Source organism: Staurois parvus, unplaced genomic scaffold, assembly GCF_062004578.1.
Source record: "Staurois parvus isolate SC_StPar_1 unplaced genomic scaffold, SC_StPar_1.0 ptg000191l, whole genome shotgun sequence".
NCBI lineage: Eukaryota > Metazoa > Chordata > Amphibia > Anura > Ranidae > Staurois > Staurois parvus.
The window spans coordinates 5,600,519-5,612,368 of record NW_028317987.1 but is presented as its reverse complement, the minus strand read 5'-3'; the positions used below and the strand labels follow the sequence as shown (position 1 = coordinate 5,612,368).

The window sequence follows — 11,850 nt, the reverse complement described above, 5'->3', positions numbered from 1 at the left end:
AGATCATATCCCCCCCTTATGTATTATACATGGAGATCATATCCCCCTTATGTATTATACATGGAGATCATATCCCCCCTTATGTATTATACATGGAGATCATATCCCCCTTATGTATTATACATGGTGATCATATCCCCCCTTATGTATTATACATGGAGATCATATCCCCCTTATGTATTATACATGGAGATCATATCCCCCCTTATGTATTATACACGGAGATCATATCCCCCTTATGTATTATACATGGAGATCATATCCCCCCTTATGTATTATACTAGGAGATCATATCCCCCCTTATGTATTATACATGGAGATCATATCCCCCTTATGTATTATACATGGAGATCATATCCCCCCTTATGTATTATACATGGAGATCATATCCCCCCTTATGTATTATACATGGAGATCATATCCCCCCTTATGTATTATACATGGAGATCATATCCCCCCTTATGTATTATACATGGAGATCATACCCCCCCCTTATGTATTATACATGGAGATTGTAAAATATCGTATTGTCTCGATATTTTATTAACTTGTATTGATGAGAAATGTTTAGATAGAAAGTCCTTCCACTGCTTGTATAAAACTCAAAAAAGATGATTTAATAATAACGTTGCATAAAATTAGAAATAAAATATTGGCATACAGAATGTTTAAATAATGTCCAAAAAGTATAGTTAAGTTCTTGATAAGATTGTATATATGTATATGTGTGTATGTGTGTGTGTGTGTCTCTCAAGGTTTCCAGCAATGTGCCTAAAAAGTCTTTGTTTCTACTCTTAAATGAGCAATCCAGCCCCCACCTTTTCCTCAAAATGGGCTGATATACTTGTAGTCCCACAAAGATAATTGGAAACAGATGTATATATATAACAAACCCTCCAGCCTACTTCTCTCAAAGTCTGAGTGTAACTTTATCTCTTACATAGATGGGGGAGGATGGGGGAAGGTATAGCTAATTACTCTCATATGTGGCTTGAATGTAAAGGAAAAACCCAAGATATGTATATTCACAGACTATGAAGTCTAATTCCTTACTTTTCCCAATCTAGAACAAATATAAATATAATAACTCAATTATTCTATTAAGATCCAACTCATTCATACTTATGTTAGTACTGTTAATAAGAAGATATTAGATATTTAGGTTAAGGAAAGCTTCTAACATTTCCCTCTCAAAATGATCGATTTTATCGAATCTTAATCATTTTCCTTATCTTAATCCATTTATACACATTCTCGTCACTTTCGTATCCATTCATGCGTTTTTGGATCTTAAGATAATTAATCTGCACATATCTTTAATTTGATTCTATAATGGGAAAACAAATTCTTTGATAAACCTTTTGTTATGTATCACATAAAAATATTTTTACCCTTATTATTTTCCTTTCCTTTTACCAAATAATTCATCCCCTTAATAAATGTATAACTGTAACATTATAGTACAATACTTTAAAATATGTCACTTAAAAAATAGATGTTTCATATTTTCCCTCCAAAATGTGTGTAGCACACAGTTCTATAATCCATACATTTTTCAAATTACCTTATCAACATTTAAACATAACATATGTTCTCTAACTTCAATCCATACATGTATATCAAAGGATTATTTTTTTTTTTTTAAAAAACATACACATAACAATGTAAAGCTTGCCTAAGTTTCTCTATATGTACCTTAGAAAAACTTATCTCTAGCTTAATTAACAACAGATGTTCTAACTAAGTAGAGTGACTCTGTTGTGACAAAAGTTTAACCCTTTCACTTCTGAAAATACATAGTGTGTGAATGCAAATGTTCATGTGAACACTGATCTCATCTTGATATGGTAAACATATTATATCAAAATAAAATGTACACACAAAAACAAAACCAATATATTTGATGAATGAATTATTTCATCAGTAGTCAAAAGTCAATTGTTTTATAAGTTCTTCCTCTATGAGATGCCTTGAGATGTCTTGTCTTCTTCTAGCACTCTGTAAAGTTAAAATAACTTTATTGAACATAAAAAGAACAACAAAAACAATGATGAATGAAATTCTTGTTGCAAAGCTTCTTCCAGAATAAATTTCCTTCTTGGAAAATGTATTATCATCTGAAAGGTTTAGAAATATTTGAACTTTCTTCCTTTAACAGTTACTCTTAGGTCATTTCCTGTAACAGAAATGCAGTATCATTATTTTGGCATTGATAATTTTACATGGATTAATCCTCTTACATTTATCTGTTAACATTACATATCACAATCACAAACATTTCTAGTCATGACATGGAAGACATATTTTCATTATAACACTTCTTATTGACTTGTAGTGTTCTATTTTAGAATGCGGGCACTTCCGCCTAACAACACTAGGGTTGCTGATGCAAATCCCAACCATGGCATCACCTGCTTGGAGTTTGTATGTTCTCCCTGTGCTTGTGTGGGTTTTCTCCAGGTACTCCGGTTTCCTCCCACACTCCAAAGACATGTTGGTAGGAGAATTGGCTCCTATCTAAATTGTCCCTAGTATGTGTATGTATGACTGTGAGTTAGGGACCTCAGATTATACACCTCTTGAGGGTTAGGGACTTATGTGAATGTACTATATATGTAAAAAGCACTACATATAAAATAGTAAAATTGACGACACTATATAAGTACCTGAAATAAACAAAAATAAATATAACAGGACGCTACATCTCCATTATTGGTCATGATTCAAAACCTTGGTTTCAAAACCAAAGAAAGGTTTTGTATCACCCCAGAGATGACAAAGGATCATGCCTTTGATCTTATCTCTATAACATTGGAAATATGCGTAGCTGTTTTGTGTATTGGCTCACTTCTTGTAGTGTAAGACTGATCTGCAGTAATACATACTGGTTTCAAACTTTTCTCAGTTCCTATGTTGAAAACATGAGGTACAAACTTCTCATCTACAGCTGTACAAACATGTGTTGGTATGTTTTCCTGAAAAGGTCTTTTTGTTACTTCTATCTGAATGTGTTTGGAAGACAGTGTTTTGTACCATATAGGATACTTTTCACGATAATTGTCTGTTGAACCATCTTCCTGTAGGAGTTTCAGTGATGAATCAGGTGTCTGTAATATGATCTTACTTGATCTCACAATGTATTCAGTTATTTTGACTGCAAAGAAAACACTTAACAAGTTTTTCATATGTGCATCAAAGTTTTTCTCCATATTTGTCAAAGTTCTTGAGAAGAAACCTATTATTTTTTTATTATCTTCTTTTAATTGTGACAAAGTTGCTGAGATTGCATTATTGGAAACATTGGTTTCTAAAACAAAAGGAACTTTACTACAAAACTCAACAGTACTTAATGTAGTAGCATTCTGCAAATCCCATTTCAATAGTTCAAAAGCTTCTTTCTCAGTTTGATTCCATTGATCTAACACACCAGCTTTTTGTCTCAAACGATCAAATAATGATCTAGACTTTTCTGCAAAATTGGGTATAAAATCTTTACAATGATTTACTTCGCTCAAAAACTGATGCAAAGCCTTGCGATTTGTTGGAATTGGATAAGCAGAAATAGTTCTAACTTTTTCTTGCAACATCTGTCTCTGTCCATGACTAATTTGCATATGAAGGAATTCCACCTGGCTTTTCATCAACTGAACTTTCTCTGTATTCAATTTCAATCCTGCTGTATGTAACAACGTAAATATTTCAGACAAAAGAGTGATATGTTCAGTTATATTTTGTGTAGACAAGAGAAGCTTGTCTACATGCTGGACAATACATTCTGGCCTAGAGAATTTAGATAATATTTTTCCCAAATACTCATGAACAATCCCATCACTTAAATCTAAGCCTGGAGCTAATCTTGTGAATGTATAAGTTTCTTTGTTGAAGCTAAAGGCAAGTTTATATTGACAACTCTTAGCTAAGGGTACTGACAAATGGCTATTGGCGATTTCAAGTACTGAGAATATTTTGGCCTTGGCATCCAGATGTGACATTATGTTACAATCAGGAACAATAGATCTGTTATTTGTGATGCATTTGTTCAATGTCCTGAAGTCAACTGATAAAGAATATGAATTATCAGCTTTGATAGGCCAAATACAATTATTCACCACTGATTGTACTTTCTTTAAAATACCTTGCTGTAAAAACTCATCTACAATGGAAGAGATTGGATTAATTGATTCTAATGGCAATTTGTATTGAGGTTGAGGCTTAGGGTCTCTACCTTCAATGTCAACTTCAAAATCCTTAAACAAACCTACATCATTTTTGCTTCGACTCCAAAGATCTGTATGTGATGTAACCAATTGTTCCAATTCAAGATTGGTTCCTGTATGTGGCCATTTATGATCTAAAGACATGTCAGCAGTTGCTGTACAAATACTTCCAACATTACAGTACATGGAAGAATCAATTGATGTTGATTTGGGCCTTCCACTTTCATCCAATAAATGTGGAGCAACATATTCCAACGGTAAAGAAGAAGAATCTCGATTTGATCCTGATCCTAATTTCGGCAATGGCAGTAAACCATTCCTATTAATGACAACAGCACTGTTTACCATATTGTTTAAGCTGTTGTTGACTCTCAGTGAACTGATCTTTTTAACTTCTGAGGCATAAGGCAACTCAGACAGACTATTGTTGGAACATGGAGGAGCAGATTGTTCAGAAAGTATATTTTGGTCTTCTAATTCCAAAGCTTTTCTTTGTAAATCTAATTTATAATGAATACAATCTCTTTTCAAATGACCAAATTGTTTACAATAGAAACAAATAGTATTTCCTGTCTGCTCTGAGACTCTCGTCCTGCCTGTGACGTATTCATCATCATAACTGGGTGTGGCTAAGCACATGGTCTCTCTCTGTTCTCCATTTTGAACAATTAAACTTTCCTTCTTCTGATTGTTTAATTTAAGTTGTCTCCTAACTGTATCAATAACTTTGGCTGCTTGATCTAAATCATTTTTTCCAGTAGCAATAATAACAGATGCTGGATCAAGATACTTGAATTTTTTAACAAAAGCATTTACCATAGAAGGAGTCTCATTGTCTAAATTAAATATCATTTTGTATACTTTAGAAAATCTATTTTTAAATTCAAAAGGATCATCATTAATCGTAGCTCTTAAGGAGTCTAAGATTTCCAAAGAAGGAATTTCCTCTCCTGTTGTGAACAGTAATAACTGTCGTAGTCGGTCTGATGCATTGCTATGCATTTCCTCATCATCCTCAATATATGGCGTTTTGATTAATCTACGTGCCATAACACTGGGGAGCCATAAACAGAATAGAAAATTTCTTTGCTCCTGATTTAAACAAAAATTATTACAAAAATTTTCATAAACCTCCATGTTATAGAAAGCATCGGCGTCCATATCATAGGCTGGCATATCCTTCAAAATTTTCATGAGCTGATCAAGGATTTTAAGATTAAGTTTTGCAGCTTTATCCCTTAATTTTCTCTTACACATTTCTTCCTGATTGGTAGGATCTCCTTCCATAGACTGGATGTCTGGTACAAAAGATTTTTGTTTCTCTGCCTTAGTATTCACACAAATTCTTTTTACATCATTCTGCAGGTCAGATAACTGAATGTCTTTTGTTTGAATTGCACTTTGCATATCATCTATTTGCTCAGTCAAAATCTGGCAATTAGCACATACACTGCTCTGATCTTGCTTCATTACACAAACAGCAGTCTTAGGAACATCAAAAATCATGGCGTTAAAAACATTAACTAACTTCATTACATTTCTAATTTGTTTGCTCAGTTTCTTAAAGGAAAACTTAGATTTTTCTATCTTAATATTAGCCTGTAAGCACTCATTATACATGTACCGCCAAAGTTCATTATCTTTAACAAATGTAGACAGATTCTTGAATTCTAACTTACTCTCTCTAGATAATTCATCAATAAAATCCATTACTTACCAATTAAGAAGGTCTTTCTTTACATAACGCGTCTTTTCTCTCTTGGCGAGAAATGACATCACCAAGGAACAGCGTTGCTTGCAATTGCGCAAAATTCTCACCAATTCTGCTTTTAGGTTCTCGATTATGCAGACGATTCATCTGTTGCAGACTTTTACTTCTCCTGAAAGCTTGAGTTCATATTTTGCTGAGTGTGCAAACCTCTTCCCTCTCATCAAGATGAAGAAGAAAAAAGTCAAAAAGAAGCGAACGGCGGAAACGAATCGAACTGGAGGCTCGCCACTGTAAAATATCGTATTGTCCCGATATTTTATTAACTTGTATTGATGAGAAATGTTCAAATAGAAAGTCCTTCCACTTCTTGCAATTACTCAAAAAGATGATTTAATAATAACGTTGCATAAAATTAGAAATAAAATATTGGCATACAGAATGGTTAAATAATGTCCAAAAAATATAGTTAAGTTCTTGATAATAAGATTGTATATATGTATATGTGTGTATGTGTGTGTCTCTCAAGGCTTCAAGCAATGTGACCATAAAAAGTCTTTGTTTCAACTCTTAAATGAGCAATCCAGCCCCCACCTTTTCCTCAAAATGGGCTGATATACTTGTAGTCCCACAAAGATAATTGGAAACAGATGTATATATATATAACAAACCCTCCAGCCTACTTCTCTCAAAGTCTGAGTGTAACTTTATCTCTTACATAGATGGGGGAGGATGGTAGACCAATTGCTACCATATGTGGCTTGAATGTAAAGGAAACCCAAGATATATGTTCATATATAAATTCACAAACTATGAAGTCTAATTACTCACTTTTCCCAATCTAGAACAAATATAAATATAATAACTCAATTATTCTATTAAGATCCAACTCATTCATACTTATGTTAGTACTGTTAATAAGAAGATATTAGATATTTAGGTTAAGGAAAGCTTCTAACAAGCAGCATATCCCAGACATTACGCCACCGCATGGAGCGGCGGCCATCTTTATACACCTTTATGGTCAGTTTTATCTATGCAGTCCTTGTCTTTCTTTTGGACCAATAAATTTTCATTTTAAATGGTATCACACCATCCTGGCTTTATTTCTTGGGACCCTGCTGAGTCCATTACTTGCAGAGTCTCCTAGGGGACAGCTGAGGGGTGTTTTAGTGTGGCAACACACGATCCATAAGAAGATATCTTGGACGGACTGCTGTACTTAGATGATGACCCTATCCGTTTATGAGACAACTTCGTTTGGATATCGGGATACCATCTATATGCATATTTGAATTATGCATCTGGTGAGTGCATGATTCAATTACTCTGATCACCGGAAGACGCACGTTTTTCAGTCACCATTTATTGTTTAAAGGACTATCATTGCTTTTTTGCACAGTTTTTGGCACTTTGTTATCACTTTATTTATATATGGTTTATAATTATACTGTACTTTAGCGCTGCGCCCTTCCTTTCTTGTATGTCTTTTTGAGTTTTTTGGTACTTATTGGCGCATAGCAGCTTTTCCATCTAGCGCTCACTTTATCTCTACTTTTAGATATGTGATATGTTTATGTGCAATTTTAAAGATTGAGTATTGAGTGCAGAGCGGAGGGCATGATTGGCATAGTGGAAGCACCTCACTTTTAGAAAAGTTTATTTGGAGTCCCAAACACAGCCGGAAGGAGGAGAAGACACGCTGTATGTATGCCAGGTCCAAGGATGGGTTAGAGGTGAAGATTAAAATATCATTTGTGAATAAAGCAAGTCTCAGCTCCTGTTGGTTAATTGTGATACCATGAAGTTCAGATTTAAATAATAGGAAGCACGCTAATGGTTCCAGGGCCAGGTTGAAAAGTAGGGGGGATAAAGGACATCCCTGTCTAGTGCCCTTGTGCAACTTAATCGGGTTAGATGTGAGGCCAGCCGCTACCACCTGAGCTGTTGGGGATGAATACATTGCTTGGATCAGATGCATAATAGAGCCCTCAAATCCAAACCGCTGTAGTGTCAAGAAAAGCCATTCGAAATTTACATTGTCGAATGCCTTCTCAGCGTCCAATGAGACAATTGCTGTATCCAGAGATGTAACACTAGAGGCTTGGTTTAGAACCGACAACACTTTACAGATATTTGATGTTGCCGATCGACCCGGTATAAAACCCATTTGTGAGGAATGTATAAGGTTGGGTAGTATAGTTGCAAGTCGTGAAGCAATAATTTTTGACAGGAGTTTTGCGTCTAGGTTCAGTAGAGAAATCGGTTGATATGATTCGGGGTCCGATGGATCTTTGTCTTTTTTGGCAATCAGTTTTATGTGTGCTTGAGATCCGGAGGGTAAATAGCCCCCCCTCCCTGGATTGATTGAAACACCGATTGCAAGGTGGGGGAAAGGGTTTTGGTCATAAGTTTATAAAATTCGGCTGTGTAGCCATCAGGTCCGGGAGCTTTGCCAATTGTGAGAGTTTTAATGGCTAAAGAGAAGTCCGATTGAGTAATGGGAGCATTTAAAGTTTGAAGTGTCATTGTGTCTAAATGAGGTAACGAGATTTGATCCAGAAAGGAGGTGGCCCTAGCAGTATCTATAGGGTCTGGGCCATAAAGATTTTGGTAAAATTTTTCCAGTATAGAAATAATATCTGAAGGGTCACTTTTTAATTGCCTCTGTGTGTCTTTCAGAGATGTACAGAGGGTGGGAGTGTACGGTTTTTTGCATAGTCTTGCTAGCAGTTTGCCCGGCTTATTGCCGAATTTATGGAATTGAAGGTCACTATAGGATTGTCGTGTAGCTTCTTCAGCTGCTGCCCATGTATCAAAGCGTTGTTTGGCCTCCGTCCAAGCTTTCCTATGATCAGGAGAGTTGAGACTTGCCAAATCCTTTTGAGCTTGTCTTAGACTAGCACTTGCTTCTGTATAATTTTGAAGTAGGTTTTTCTTGTACGTTGCAGCAAATGCAATAATTCTGCCTCGCAACACAGCCTTGCCTGTCTCCCAGAATAGATTGGGGTTATCTCGGTGCTCTGCATTAGTATCACAATACTCGTTCCAGGCGGAGTTCAGTACCCGAAGCAAATCCTGATTATTTGCTAAATATGAAGGGAAGCGCCATGTGGATGTATGGAGTGGAGGTTGTAGTGTCTGGACTGATGGAGAGATCGGGGAATGATCAGAGATTGCTATGTCATGTATAGTAGATTCTGTAACGTTGTTTAATAAGACGGGATTGACAAAGAAATAGTCAATTCTGGACAAGGGATGATGAACAGGAGAAAAGAAGGTAAATTCTCTTCCTTCTGGATGACTCAGACGCCATACGTCTGTGAGTTGTAGTGCCTCTGTAAAGTTTTTTAATAACATGTGTGTTCGGAGGGTGTTGGGGGGAGATAGGTGAATTGAGGTGGAAGATTTGAGTTGATCTTCCTGTGTATTCATACATAGATTAAAGTCACCTCCCATCACGAGCGGGAGGTGCAAGAGGTTCGCTATTCTTGAGGATATGTCTTGAAAGAAGGGCTTAGGTGAAGAGTTTGGGGCATATATGTTGACGAACGCTAAGGAGGAGGCTCCCAACTTGACATGCGCCGCCACATATCGTCCCTCATCATCCGCAGCTAGCGTTAGAATGTCTGGAGTAAGACGCGTATGTATAAGAATGATTACTCCCACTTTACCTCTCTGCGAGGGAGATCCCAATACTTGACCCACCCATAGTTTATTGAGACATGAAAAGTCTGATTGTGTCAGATGTGTTTCTTGCAGAAATGCGATGTCCGTTTTCAATTGCTTAAGGTGGCGAAGAATGGCCATACGCTTGTGGGAGGATCTTAGGCCCTTAACGTGCCACGATATTATACGGGTCATGGAGGCTCGGGTATGTAAGTGTTCAGAGGTGAAATAAAAGCAATGCTACTTGGTGTCAACTCTCTTAGGGTATCGCTATATGTCCTAATCTCTCGTGTTGTAGATGAAGGAGGCTCCAGAAGGTCCCCGGGTAAGCAGAAAATAGAAATAAAGATAAGAAGGGAGGAAAGAGAAGGGAGAGGATGGAAAGATACACATCTCGTTATGACCCAACAGGGGTCCAGCAAAAATACAATATATATAATAAACTGTCTAGGCATGAAGAACTTCACATTATTCCGCATGTTAGCTCCTATCCTCGCCCGCGTTACCGGAAGTGATAGGGTGTGCATTCTGCACCAAGAGGCTGCATGAACCAATACAATAATAATATTAGTGGCAAGTGAATAAACCCGATGATCGCCTGGACCATCTTTGAAGGAGGGGCAGCTCGTCCTGGCCTCAACCTCAGTATCGCAGGCAAGGAAATGCGCCAAGACGCAGCCGCAACAGTAACATGAAATGGCTAAAGGCAAACATGGCAACAAAGCCTAATTATTTCCTAGCTTAGCCTCAAATTAGGAGCAAAAGAAGGCTCAAGAGAACATTAACCTGGGGGACAAATTGTGAGCAGGTGCCTAGGTGACGGGAGCATCAGTTCTCAGGGTGGTCTTTGTTTTGCTGAGGTAAAATTGACCCGTTGGCGTTTTGGCGGTTCCTTTCTTGGGCTACGCTGGTCTCTCGGGGTGGGATCTCGTGAACGCTGTGATAGTGGAGGGCTGGCGACATCCAATAAATTATCATGTTGAAGGAATAGAAGGGCTTCCTCTGGATGTGCAAATGTTTTAGGCTCTCCTGTAGGTGTGGTGAAGCGGAGTGTAGCAGGATACGCTAAGGTAAATTTGATCCCTTTTTGGAATAATATGCCGCAAATCTGTTGAAACGATTTTCTCTTACGAGATGCTTCTTGAGAATAATCTGCAATAATAATCTGAGTTGTGAAAGGAATTGAGTATGGCCGACCGGTCAGCGTAATTGAGATATTTGACTATTGTCGAACGGGGTGTGCGTCTGTCGTTGGAGGGTGCGCCCAAACGATGTGCCCGTTCAACCTGGCATGGAGTCGTGATACCTAAGGCTGCCAGTATGCGTTTAGAGCAGATATCAGACAATGAATCTGAATTGTAGGATTCTGGGAGGCCTATGACACGCAGGTTGTTCCTGTGAGAGCGGTTTTCTAGATCATCTAGTTTGTTCATTATGGTTTGTTGCGCCCGCTTTGAATGTGTGGCCCCCGCCTGTATCGCTTGGACCTCATCCTCCAGATCAGAGATGCGTTGCTCCGCTTCAGTTATGCGTTTAACATTTTCTCCCAGGTCCCTGCTCAGTTGTTCTATGCCCTGCGTAACGGCCCTGTCTACTGCCTCTGTGATGGTAGGTAGCAATAATGAGGCCACTGCCTGTGCAATTTTTTCATATTGGTCCATAGGACCACTGGTATCAGCCTGCCCTGGTGGAGAGGTGTGTGACAGTTGTGAGACCCCCCTACCTGCTCCTGGATATGCTGCAGGCTCAGTCTCCATGCCTGCCAGTCTGGCATCCGTGCGGTCGTCCCTGTTGCAGCTAATGCTGATGCTGCACTGATCGTGTGCGGCGGAAATTTTGGCTGCAAGAGGGGGAGAGATGTTCCCCAGGGACCGAGCCGCGGGATCAGGGCCGGGTGCCGCCGGCCGCAGATATCTATCCATCCGGGATCGGATGGGGGAGATTTAGAGGCACTCCCATGCCTGACAGGTAGGTCCCTCGGTGCAGGGGGAGGTATTTATAAGCCGGTGTGTCCGGAGCCGCGGGATCTGTCCCCTAGCTCATGCGGCGCCGGAACCGGAAGTGGATTTTTTAAATTTAAATCAGATTTTTTTAAATAAGATGCTTTTTGAGAAAAATATATTACCATCCAAAGGTTATTCCATCATGAAATAAAGATTCGTTTTTTAATTATGTAGAATAAGGCTGTATATGTTTAATTTTTTTGGTAAATAAATCCCATGAATCCATTCACAATGTCACGCTCTCCAGAGGTTT

General features: G+C 38.1%; 1 long non-coding RNA gene across 1 annotated transcript; it reads right to left on the bottom strand.

Annotated features, from left to right (window-relative positions):
• Positions 1 to 520: 520 nt before the first annotated feature.
• LOC149461915 (uncharacterized) lies at positions 521 to 7,027 on the bottom strand. The gene is made up of 2 exons (XR_016312755.1): positions 5,935 to 7,027; positions 521 to 2,176 (listed from the first exon to the last, which is right to left on the bottom strand). It is a non-coding gene; the product is annotated as an uncharacterized LOC149461915 (long non-coding RNA).
• Between the last annotated feature and the right edge of the window lie 4,823 nt (positions 7,028 to 11,850).